Consider the following 11,561-nt stretch of genomic DNA (forward strand, 5'->3'; position numbering starts at 1 on the left):
TAATATTTTTATTTGTATTTTTTCTTTTTTTTTTGTTCACTTTCTTTTCTTTTCCCTACCTATTATCTACTGTGCTATGGCTAACGGGCTCCGGCAAGGGTGTCACCGGAGCTACCAGCCACTGGGTGAGGGTTGCGAAGTTCTCATCAATCGTCGGTAAGGGCTTCGCTGCCCTCATCACCTGGCGCTGTGGCCTTGCCTGGTTGGCATTTGCAATGCCCTCATCAGGGATTAACGAGGACTTTACAACCCTCACTTAGTGGCCAGTAGCTCCAGTGACCCTTGCTGGAGCTCATTGGCCACAGTACACTAGGATAGGACAAAAGGTAGGGAAAAGAAAAGAAAGAGAAAAAAAGAAAATATTAAAATATTATTAAAAATTATCCACGTCGGCGTTGACCGGCAAAGTGGACTAAATTGGCACAATTACAAAAGTTTTAGAACTCAACTGTAAAAAAATAAAGAAAATAGGTTTAGGATTGAATTGACACAATTGAAATATGTTTAGGATTTATTTGGTAATTTTTTTCAATTTGAAGTTTTTCGTGGTATTAACTCTTCTAAATTTATTGCATTGATGGCGTAATTTGTGTTTGCAACGATGGACGGTAACAACTCCAAAAACAATGCCCGGATAAAACTATTTAACGAGATCATGGCGTAACTCATTGTTGTCTCACTACTCTTTATATGCATATGTGTACATGTACATATAAAGAATTAAAACAGTGTTAGCAAATATAGCAAGAATTAAAAGATCACCGAATTTATATTATAATTTTAAATTTGAAACAATCTCATGGTTATAAAAATTTAGGATAAAAAAATAAATTGATCTTCTTAAATTGCATTTCATTGTAAAACTTGAAAGGAATTTTTGAATTCAACTCTTATGGAAATGGAATCCTAGTCTAAATAGAATCATGATCGAAAAATATCCATTAATCACAGTAAAAAAAAAAAAAAAGCCCACAAATGAAGAACATTGATACAAAAATCCATGACAATTGGAGACCCTACAATTTATAAGGGTGGATATATTAGATTATCCAACTTGATAAGGAAATTGAGAATGAAAAAAAAATAAAGAAATAAGGGGGGTGGGGGGAGAATTCCAATTAAGGGTCCGAAATGCTCTCATTTTCTTAAATAAAAGCATGAAATTGACATTGTTTCAAAGATGGCCCGAAATGAACTCATTGTTTCAAATAATGGTCTAAAGTGGCCATAACTATTTCAGGCAAAGGCCTAGGGAATTCCAATTAAGGGTCCGAAATGCTATCATTTTCTTAAATAAGAGCATTAAATGGATGTTGTTTTAAAGAAGAGCTTGAAATGAGCTCATTGTTTCAAATAATGGTCTAAATTGGCCATGACTATTTCAAACGAAGGTCCGATCTTGTTGATTGGCTAAATACTTTGATTGATCAAGGGTATTTTTCGTCAAATTATAATTTAAACTTAATTTTTAGTTAAATTAAATTAAAAAAACCAAAAGAAAAGAATGAAGGAAAACACGAGGGAAGAAGAAGAACACATAGGTGGGCCTCCCCGCTGTGACCGCCGCCCCACTTCTGGTGGGGCATTGGGCATTGCCGATAGAGTCGCCAACGCCTTGGTGAGGGCCGGCAACCCCGTCGACCGGAGGGGAGGGCCTGTCGGTCCTTGCTAGAACCGAGCGGGGGCCGACGACCCTTACCTAAATACCCCCACTAGGTTTTGGCGAGGACCAGCAACCACTCGCCTTTAGTCGGTGGTGTCGCCGACCCTTGATAAGGTGCCGGTGGCCCCACCAGCGGTGGTGCCACCGTGTGTTCTTCTTCTTCCTTCTTATGCTCATCTTCTTTTTCTTTCTTTTTTTACATTTAGTTTTTTTAACATTTTAAAAAACATAAAAAGAAAAAAAATAAAGAAAATAAAAAATAAAGTAAATAGCGAAAATGCCCCTAACCGGTTGGTGAGTCATGCCCCTAATTGGTTGGTGAGTCCAATCCCTTTTTGAGATTGATATTGATACTTTAGATCTTTATTTGAAATAATATTCACTTCATGCTTTTTTTTGAAACAAAGATGACATTTCAGGCCATTATTTGAAACAAGGTCCATTTTAGGCTATTATTTGAGAAAATAAGAATACTTTAGGCCCTTATTTGAAATTTTTCCTAAAAATGGATATCTCACAAAGCTACGTAATAAAACCAGATTCATACCATACAAAATTTCAAACTAATTTATAATTCTCATATTTCCCTCAAACTAATCTTCACCTCCAAATATCCGTGATAAATCTTAGATTGATATATCGGTGAAAAAGAAAATCTTCATGTCATTGAAAATCTTAGATTGATATATCGGTGATAAATCTACCATCCATTTCCTTACATCAAATATCGTGTAAATTATTAACATGGGAATACACATTACAAACAATTCGTATTGTCAATGTGCGACATGACTCCGAGGTGAAAATTCAACATAAAAAGAAGTCATTTTGAGAAGTTAGGTTCGAAGGAGACGAATCGAGATTGGAAAATCTGTTAATTTTGCCTTAAGCACTCCCTTGCATCTCGAAAATCTGTTAAAATCCCCAATTTTGTCCAAGTATTTTCCAGCATCTTGGTAAATTTGTCCTCATATATCAGTTTGGAATTTTTATGACATGAAACTAGCTTGGGCTGACCCATTTTTTTTTGTTTTTTATTTTTATTTTTTCTTGACACGAAAATTAATTGGGTAGATGGGAATTAATCATAGTAAAATGTAAGAGAAAGGTTCTCCAAGTTTAGGTTATTCGACTTCGACCACTAGACTAACTCAAAATCTCCCAAAACCCAAAGTACGGTCACTCCCGCGGCTCAACTCTCTCAACTCTCTCACGCAGCGGCGACCGTGCTAGCACCCTCTCGACGTCGCCGTCGCCGTCGCCGTCGCCGACGCCGAGCAAGCTCCCTCGGCGGCCGTCTGCACAAGCAAACTCCCTCATTGAGCAACCCTCTCTCCGCCAACCCGCGACCCGCGAGGAAAGTAGAACCTCTCTCCGTCGGTCCTCGACCCACGAGCGACCTCTCTTGGTCCATCTCTCTCTCTCTCGCTCGCTCTCGAACTGAAGAGATCCTCCGTTCTCTGTCTCTCTCCCAGGGGTTTTCCTCTTTCTCACTCGTCCTCGCTCCTCCGCCCAGTTCGAAGCCATCATGCCGCGGTACGTTCGGCGCGTCCGATTCGTTCGCGCCTTCTTGTCTCCGACGTTGCTCTGCTCGGTTTCTGCTGACTTTTTTCCTCTTTTGGCGATGATTGGCAGGTATTACTGCGACTATTGCGACACTTACTTGACGCACGACTCTGTAAGCCTGTTTGCTTCGTCAATTTTCACTCTCTCTTCGTTAGTAAATCCTCGGCTCTTTACGATTTGACGAATGGTGTCGATGGTTGGGTCTTTCCTTTTCCCTTTTGCGCGTCGTCAATCAAGTACTTAATCCTGTTGGCATTGTGCTGTATCTGATTTTGCAAGCTCGATTGGATTATGAATTCGGAAGTATTAAGTACTTGGGGACGGACAAAGAGAGGGCTTTGAAATGATATGATAGAACGCTGCTTGCTTCTCCAAGTTGCTCAGGGACCTTATAGTTGTTAGCTCTAGGTAGTGATTATCTTGTCGAAGGGGTTTAACAACATCTGCCTTTTGAGCTTGTGTTCATGAGATTGGGCTTATTTTGCTTAAGATAACTACATGTAATGGTTGTTTTTACTTTCTTGGTAAACTATAGTCATGATTCGCATGCGCTAGTCTTTCGATCCTTTAAAGCTTCAGAGTGCCCAAAGATTTTGGTCACTGATGATGTTTTTTGATACTTCAGCCGTCAGTCAGAAAGCAGCACAATGCAGGGTACAAGCACAAGGTACTTTATCTTACCTGCACCTGCTTTGCTCTCCTTTCTTTCTTTTCTTGGTTGTATTGTTTTGAATGGGCTTCAAGTTTTTACCGCGTATCCTATCGGTGCATTTATCTTCGGTTTTCGAAGAAGCCTTGTTCTTAATTGCGGGTTTGAACTTGACTCTGTGACTGGTTTTAGGCAAATGTGCGTCTCTACTATCAGCAATTTGAGGAGCAGCAAACTCAAAGTTTGATTGACCAAAGGATTAAGGAACATTTGGGGCAAGCAGCAGCTTTCCAACAAGTTGGTGCCGCTTATAATCAACATCTTATGGGTCAGAGGCCTCGGTTACCTGTACTACCAACACCTGTAATGCCCATGGGACCGAATATGCAGTTGCCTCCTGGATTCAGGCCACCTGTCTTGCCAAGGCCACCCCCTGGTGCTCCAGGTATCATGTTGATTTCCAGACTGGCTAATACATGAATTCTGATACATACTTTGAGGTAGTAGCTTCGATGTGTTCTGCTCTGTTGATTGACTAGGGGCCACGATTATCCATTTCTGTGTCTGGGCTTTGTTAATGGATTGAGTTTTATTGGTGGAAAATTTTTGGAAGGAGTTTGCTGTAGAGTTTTTAGCTAAACCATAGGGTGATATCTGTACCAGTAGTGACCAATGAGAGTTTACTTGTGTATATGTAGAGCTGAGATCTCGATGTTACTTGCATTTTCTCTGAATGATAAAGAAAGTTCCATTAAGAAGGTGCTGTGGGGTATTGCCCCTATGCAGAACAGCCTCACAAGGGAAGCCAAAAGTTATGCCAATACAATTGTTTTGAACATTTCCAACAAAAGAAAAGTATTAAAAGTGAAGTTTCTTACAATACCAAACGCGAGGGGTGTATAATTAATTACCCCTAAAAGAATCCCAAGGGAATCTACTTTTTGAAATGCCTATTGTTTCTTTCTTTTTTGTTTTTGTCGTTGATAATTCATCAGTGAGCTTTGCAGTACTAATCGTGACTGAATACAAGTCGAATATGTGTACAACCCCCAGCAAACTAGCAAATCTACGAGTCAAATGATGTAGGACAATCTGATGGGTTGAATCAGAACTGAAAGTACAGTTTTAAGGCTGTGAACAGTACCAGTGAACAGTAATGTGGGGTTTAAATTGGCTGATGAGTGAATGATAGAGAAGTTGATAAGAGTTTCGGAGATGATGTAAGAAAGTTAGGAGAGAAAAGGAGATTTGGTTAGGCTTTACTTCCTAAGTGCCTAAGCATCACACTTGGGGGAGAATTACACTGCACAACTCTGCGGAAAGAAATGTTAGTATTCACTCATCAAATAGATAACATCATAAGCCAAAGGACCATTTTAATATGCTCCACTAGACCCTATTCTAAATGGGAGACTCTTAAATAAGCAACCTAAGAAAATCTCGTATCTTAAAAACTGCAAACCATAATGATCCTTTTCAAATAGTAAGGATACATAATATCTTAGAAACTACGAAACATAAAGTTCCATTTCAAATAAAAAGGAAAGCTAATATCTGAAAAAGACAACGATTTTAAACACTTAATAAAGATTTTAAATCTAATAAGGCAAATTAAGCAGGTTTTCATCTAAAACTGATCTTCATTGGCCTTCTGTAAGTCTTCAAAGGTTGTTGCCATAGTCCTCCATCATCAAATACATGAGCAAATTACAGAAACAGTTGGTATAGCTCTCAACCCAGACAAGTGACAATACTCTCAGATCAGACAAGTACACAGCTCTGATACAAAACTTCAAAGATACAACAGTTACAAAGAAAGCCTCCAAGAATCATAAAGTCACCTATGACATACCTATTGTTTCCTCGGGATGGGCTGAAATATGAAGAGGAAGTATCTGAGTAACTTTCTTCTTTCCAACAGAGAATTTTTGCCCCTCTCCAAGCCCAAGGTTCTTGTTGCACTGTGCCTAAAGTAATCCACTCTGCTCCTGATACTGCAAAATTCATAGTGCCAATCTATCTAGTCCAGTGGCAATGTAACAATAAGTGATTCACACTCTCTTCTTCGTTCTTGCATTAAAAAATCTATTACCAATGGTTTTCTTTCTTTGAAGACTATCCAAATTGAGATTAGGTCTCTGAGTTGCTTCCCAATAGAAAAAACAACCTTTACTTTCCCCAGTGGAGGCCATATCCCATTGCACTTTCAGTTGACAAGCGAGCTGTACGTTCCATGTATGTTCTCATTAGTTTATATGATTCTGGTAAGCTTGTATCATCTAGTTGATGAGAGGGCCTGCTGCCTTCTACCAATGTCTTTTATTTCCACAAATATTAACTCTTTACTTTAAGATGGCTATCAGAGAAAAAAAATGGACCTAATTTTATTTGGTTCTAATATTTTTGGCAGGCTACATTCCTCCTCCAGGGATGCCACCAATGGCACCACACCCTGGTGGTCCTTCTATGCCTCAGATGAATGGCATGCCAAGGCCTCCTACATTGAATGTCCCTCCTACAGTTCCTGGAAGTGCACCAAATCTAACCTCTTCTGGTAGTGCCCCCCTCAATGGTTGCACCTTCTGCGTATCAAACGAATCCAGCAGGACCAACTAGCGGAGGCTTTGACAGTTTTAATGCTAATGCTAAAGCTCCTGATGCTAATCATTAGTTTTTCTTTGGTAGGTACTTTGGCTTCTTAAATTGCAGTTTTTCTTTTTGCTAATAACGAAATACGACTTTTATTAATGTTAAGTTGATATCTTCTATTATAATTTTAAGTGCACATAGGTGGTTCATTCTTGTATGAAATGAAGTTCCTGAATATGGGAGGAATAGGGAGTGTCTCAAATTGTGTTTGTTTTTTTTGGGTGGGGTGGGGCGGGGCGATGGGGGGTGGGATACGCAGAAAATAAGCTCAAACCTCAAAGAGTTCATCTGCAAGAGAGATTTTGCAATGACTATCAAAGATTGCATCTTTAAACATCTTTCCAGTATTTTGAAAGTGTTTAGTTTTCTAACATATATGTCTCTCAATTTATTGATAGAATACCGAGACCTTTTGTCTTCAAAAGCCTTCTGTTCCTCTATTTGCAAAGTTGCCACTGTGTGAACATATAGACTAACTCTCTTACAGAAGGGGACTTCCACAGTTTGGCTAGCCCACTTTGCTCTTCATACCTGCCACGACCCCCTTTGATCCCTGAAGATGAAAAGGATCAAATTTGTTATGTCTAAGGGCAGTAATTCGTGCACATTTTCAGTGAGAGTACTTGCCCACTCTTCCTGTGATGAACATTTGTAAGAAACCACTAGTGGATCAATGTACCTTGAGCATACCAGGCATAGTTCTTGAACTGATTGGAATTTGTCTTGCATGGCCTAGTCTGAGAATTCATTGGAATAGGATGCTAGCTAGATATGCCATCCATAGCAACCGTCTCTCCTGTATCCAATCATGTTCCCTTCTACTATAATCATCCATACACTTCTTCTTTCTTTTATTCCTCTTAGTTTCATTGCATTGACAAACACAGCCTTTGAGTTTTCTTGTACTGTTGGTTAATTCTATCGTTAAAAATTAGGAGGTGGGGACTTTTGGATGGTTGACTTTGGGTTTTGCCACATTGCTTGTGAATAACTAGTCTGTGGGGTATCCTTTCTGTTTTCATATCTGGTTTGACAGGGTATTTACAAGTATATTCTTGAAACAGGCAGCTAGGGAAAGCAGGATTTGCGTTCATGGTGCAACCAGTGGATGCCCTTTGGATTCTGGGGGTGCTTAGACAGTGCTGAAGTTATAAGCTCTGTTCTATGCTATCATTTTGTAGACAATGACTATCACCTAAACTATCTTCTTCCAATAGATAACTCGTTTTTGGTGATCATGGTTTAATTGTCAGACTGTTTATAGTCTAGGAGCCCTTAATTTTGCAGAATCCCACTAGGAAAATCACCCTTTTCTGCTGCTGAATGATACTGAGGCACTATGATCGTGTGAACATGCCTGTCTTCATATCCCAGTTGCCATGTCTGGGTTTTCTATGTATATGTGAAGTTTTCTTTTGGGCCGAATATGCTTATGTCGTTTGAGATAACATCTCCTTGGTCACCCCTTTACCGACTTGATCATGTATGGTAACATATTCCAAAGCGCCATTGCCTAAAATAAGGTCTTACTGTTCTGACGAGGTCCAGCGAGGATCAAGTTATGGTACAGCATTGAAAATAGCTCAGGTACGTGGTTGTTTTGGATTCTTTAGCGTACTAAAATGACCAAATCGAGCTATCGATGTATTCAAAGAGAGCAATAACCTGATTTGAATTCTGGGTGTTGAGTTAGAGATCATTGTTTTGGAGAGTGGAATTTGTTCTCTCCCCATCTTTGAGTGCTTGTTCATGCGATCAATCATAAGAATGGGCAAGCCGCAATATGCTACTTGTAGAACGCTGCAGTAACGTCCCATTACAACCGCGAACCTATTGCTCGCACAGGCTGTGTGTGTGGTTGCATTGAATTGTCCTAAATCAGCTGACAACCTCTGCTTGTAAGAAAATCAGCTTCAGGCTTGAACTCGCAAACAAGATTTCGCTTGTAGCATGCTGAAACCTGTTCGAAAAGTTGGTTCTGCTCCACATTCTGGACCAGCAACAGCTTGAATATTGTATGATACGGGGTTACACAAGGAATCAGCGTCGTATACTGCACAAATTATTAGTCATTTGAGCTACGGTCGCGCATGCTCGTCCATATTCTGCCCAAGCTGAGTGTAAGCGATTCATATGCAATATGCACACGCTACATCAACAAAGGCCAATCCATCGCTTGAAGCTTTAGACGTTTGTCCTTCATAAGCCGGTCAGGTCCCCAACACCTGGCCAATCTCATGTTCAATGCATTGAGGATTGATTTGACCCAGGAGTTCCAATTCAAAAGTCAAAAAACCAGCAAGGATGCATTCCCGAGATTCTCTAGCCAAGTAGTTTGACTGCAAGAACGCAATCCAAACTTACCGGTATTTCCGTTTAGTGCGTCTTTTAAGTGTTTTTTTTTTATTGCAAATCTTACGGCGTAGTGCACTTTTGACTTAAAAAAAAAAAAATTTCTTAAGCACTTGTGAATTTCATGGTATATAACTATCGACATGTACATTCTTTTTTAATTTTTTTTATAATTTCTTAAATTCATAAATGATATTTGATATTTTGGCGGAAGCGTGAAAAAAGTTTCTCCTAACGTTTGATAAGATTTGATAAAAAGGGCAGGCCCAACACTTGACCAACGCTATTTTTCACCCATGGTACCATCAAAAGAGGATTTGCAGCTTGTTTGTTATAACTGTAGTTAAAATGTACTGGTGCTGCGAAATATCGTGACTTCTATGTTTGGTAATACACGATTTAAAACTATAACATCTTAAACTATTGTTGTTTCACGGAAAATAAATGATACAAACAATATTTTCCTAAAAACAATCGCTTGTATCTCTTAAATTATCTTGTCAATGAAAATTACTTTCATTATCAGTAGTAATTTATATCTAAATATTTCCATAAATATGAAATATTATTCGTTCATTGATTTTTGCAAGCGATCGGTTTTGGGAAAATGTTTTTTTTTTTTTTTTTTTTTTTTTTTTTGTCGGAATGGAAATAACTTCATAGCGAAAACTCAAGAGTCATTACATGAAAAGCCCAACGTGGGGGCATCAAAACAAAGCAAATTCCATAAACTTTGAGGAGGTCTAGATAACCAAGATAAAGGCACATTATTAGAACGGTGGGTTTTGGCTAACCGATCGGCTACTTCGTTGGCTCTTCTATCACAATGCGCCACCGATACATTATTCATCCGGGCCAATAAGTGTTGGGCTTCACCTATCTGACTTTCAGCTTCCCAGCTTAACTCCCCTATTGCATTGACCGCACTCACCAAAGTATAGCGGTCGGACTCCACTAATATCTGCATTTTCTTCTCTCTCCTCGACTTCAGAAAATTCAGACCGTGTACTAAGGCTTGTGCTTCTGCAACAATCGGCGAGAAAGGAGGGATTATCTCTACGAATCCATCAAGCGTAGTACCTTTCGAGTCCCGAAGAACACCGGCGATAGCTCCGTTCGCTGTGTCGTTGCCGATGGAGGCATCAATGTTAAGCTTTAGAGCTGAGGTTGTCGGAGGTATCCATTTGGGACGGAATCTTGATCTCCCTTCGGCAATATTAAGATCTTTTTTATTCCATCCGGTATAACTTTTCAAGATTAATTTCGCATCATGGATAAGGTTTGTTGCGTTTGGTCTACTTCCTCTGAAAACCGAATCATTCCTCTTTTTCCGGATGCACCAAAGAGTTGTTGCAATCAATTCAAAGGAAATACCGAGATCCTGTCTCTCTAAAACATCCCGTAACCACTCATCCATCCGCATACCGCTTGGTCTCCGGTTATGCCCAAAAGTGAGGGGGTCTTGCCAGATTTGCTTTGTCCATGAGCATTGTAGAAATATATGCTCCGTAGTTTCCACATCTAAGTTGCACACCGAACACAAGGGCTGAGTGATTATGCCTCGCTTAGAGAGGTTTTCCTTTGTGGGAATGGCATTCTGACAAACATTCCACAGGAAAAAACGAATTTTTGGGGGGATATGTGCCTTCCAAATTCTGTTCCATAATCTGCGAGATGGTTGAAAAGATGTTGAAGCTTCATCAAAGGAAGGTCGGGGTACTTTATCTCCGATAACATTGTAGCCATTCTTTCTTGTATAATCTCCCGATTGTTTCCCTGTCCATATAAGCTTGTCCTTTCCAAGAGGCAGGTTTAGCGGTATAGACGAGATCTCTTTAACTAGTTCTTCATCAAATACACGTCTAAGTGTTGATTCATCCCACATAGCATTCTGTTTTTCAAAATCATTCGTTTTTCACGAAATAAACGGCGGGCGAAACAGCTTCCCAAATGCTACTATAAGCTGCTATAACTTTGGAGGCATTGCAATTGTGAGGTGTTTGCCAAATACACCTCATTCCACAGCTGAGACTGTTGCAGAAAACGTGTTAACATAACCCCCAAATCTTGTTGTAGCTTTCAGCAAGTTTGGTTGCCATTCAAACTCTTTTGGACTTTGGAAATTGCTCTATGTTCAATCCTCAAATGTAGTGTTGGAATTTAACATCGAGAAATTCTACTAACCACTATTGACGTTCGATTGTGAAATTGCCCAAAAACTTCGTTAAATCACCGACGTGTCCTCGATCGAATCTTCAACCCACGATGATCAAAATATAATCACAGTGGAAGATATTCATGTTCCACAACGTAAGTGCCGATTGATTCACAGAGTAATGATGCTTTGCCCTTTAGTGTTTTACTATTCTTGTTTGAGAGAGTGAGGGGAGAAAGAAAACGCACGCTCATCTCTATACGTTTTCTATTTTGAGTTAGTTATCTTGTCACATCTCTCCGTGCCTCTTTGCATCTTATCTATATGAAGATAAGAAGGTAACCTTTCCAAAAAAACACATGTTCGTGGGGTCTTCTCAAACGCGTCCCTTCATGGATGTATCAAACACGCCTTTTCATGGATGTATTATTACATGTAGTGTATAAGTTGTTTAGGGGGGATTACTTGTCAAGTTTTGGTATCCAAAATCCGTGACATGATTTCGATTTTTAACATCCCTTTCTCTC

At 39.6% G+C, this 11,561-nt stretch overlaps 1 pseudogene; it reads left to right on the plus strand.

Moving 5' to 3' along the window:
• The first annotated feature begins 2,822 nt into the window (after window positions 1-2,822).
• LOC115742036 lies at window positions 2,823-7,975 on the plus strand (annotated as a pseudogene).
• Window positions 7,976-11,561: the final 3,586 nt, after the last annotated feature.

The sequence above is a fragment of the Rhodamnia argentea genome, chromosome 10 (assembly GCF_020921035.1).
Source record: "Rhodamnia argentea isolate NSW1041297 chromosome 10, ASM2092103v1, whole genome shotgun sequence".
Lineage (NCBI taxonomy): Eukaryota > Viridiplantae > Streptophyta > Magnoliopsida > Myrtales > Myrtaceae > Rhodamnia > Rhodamnia argentea.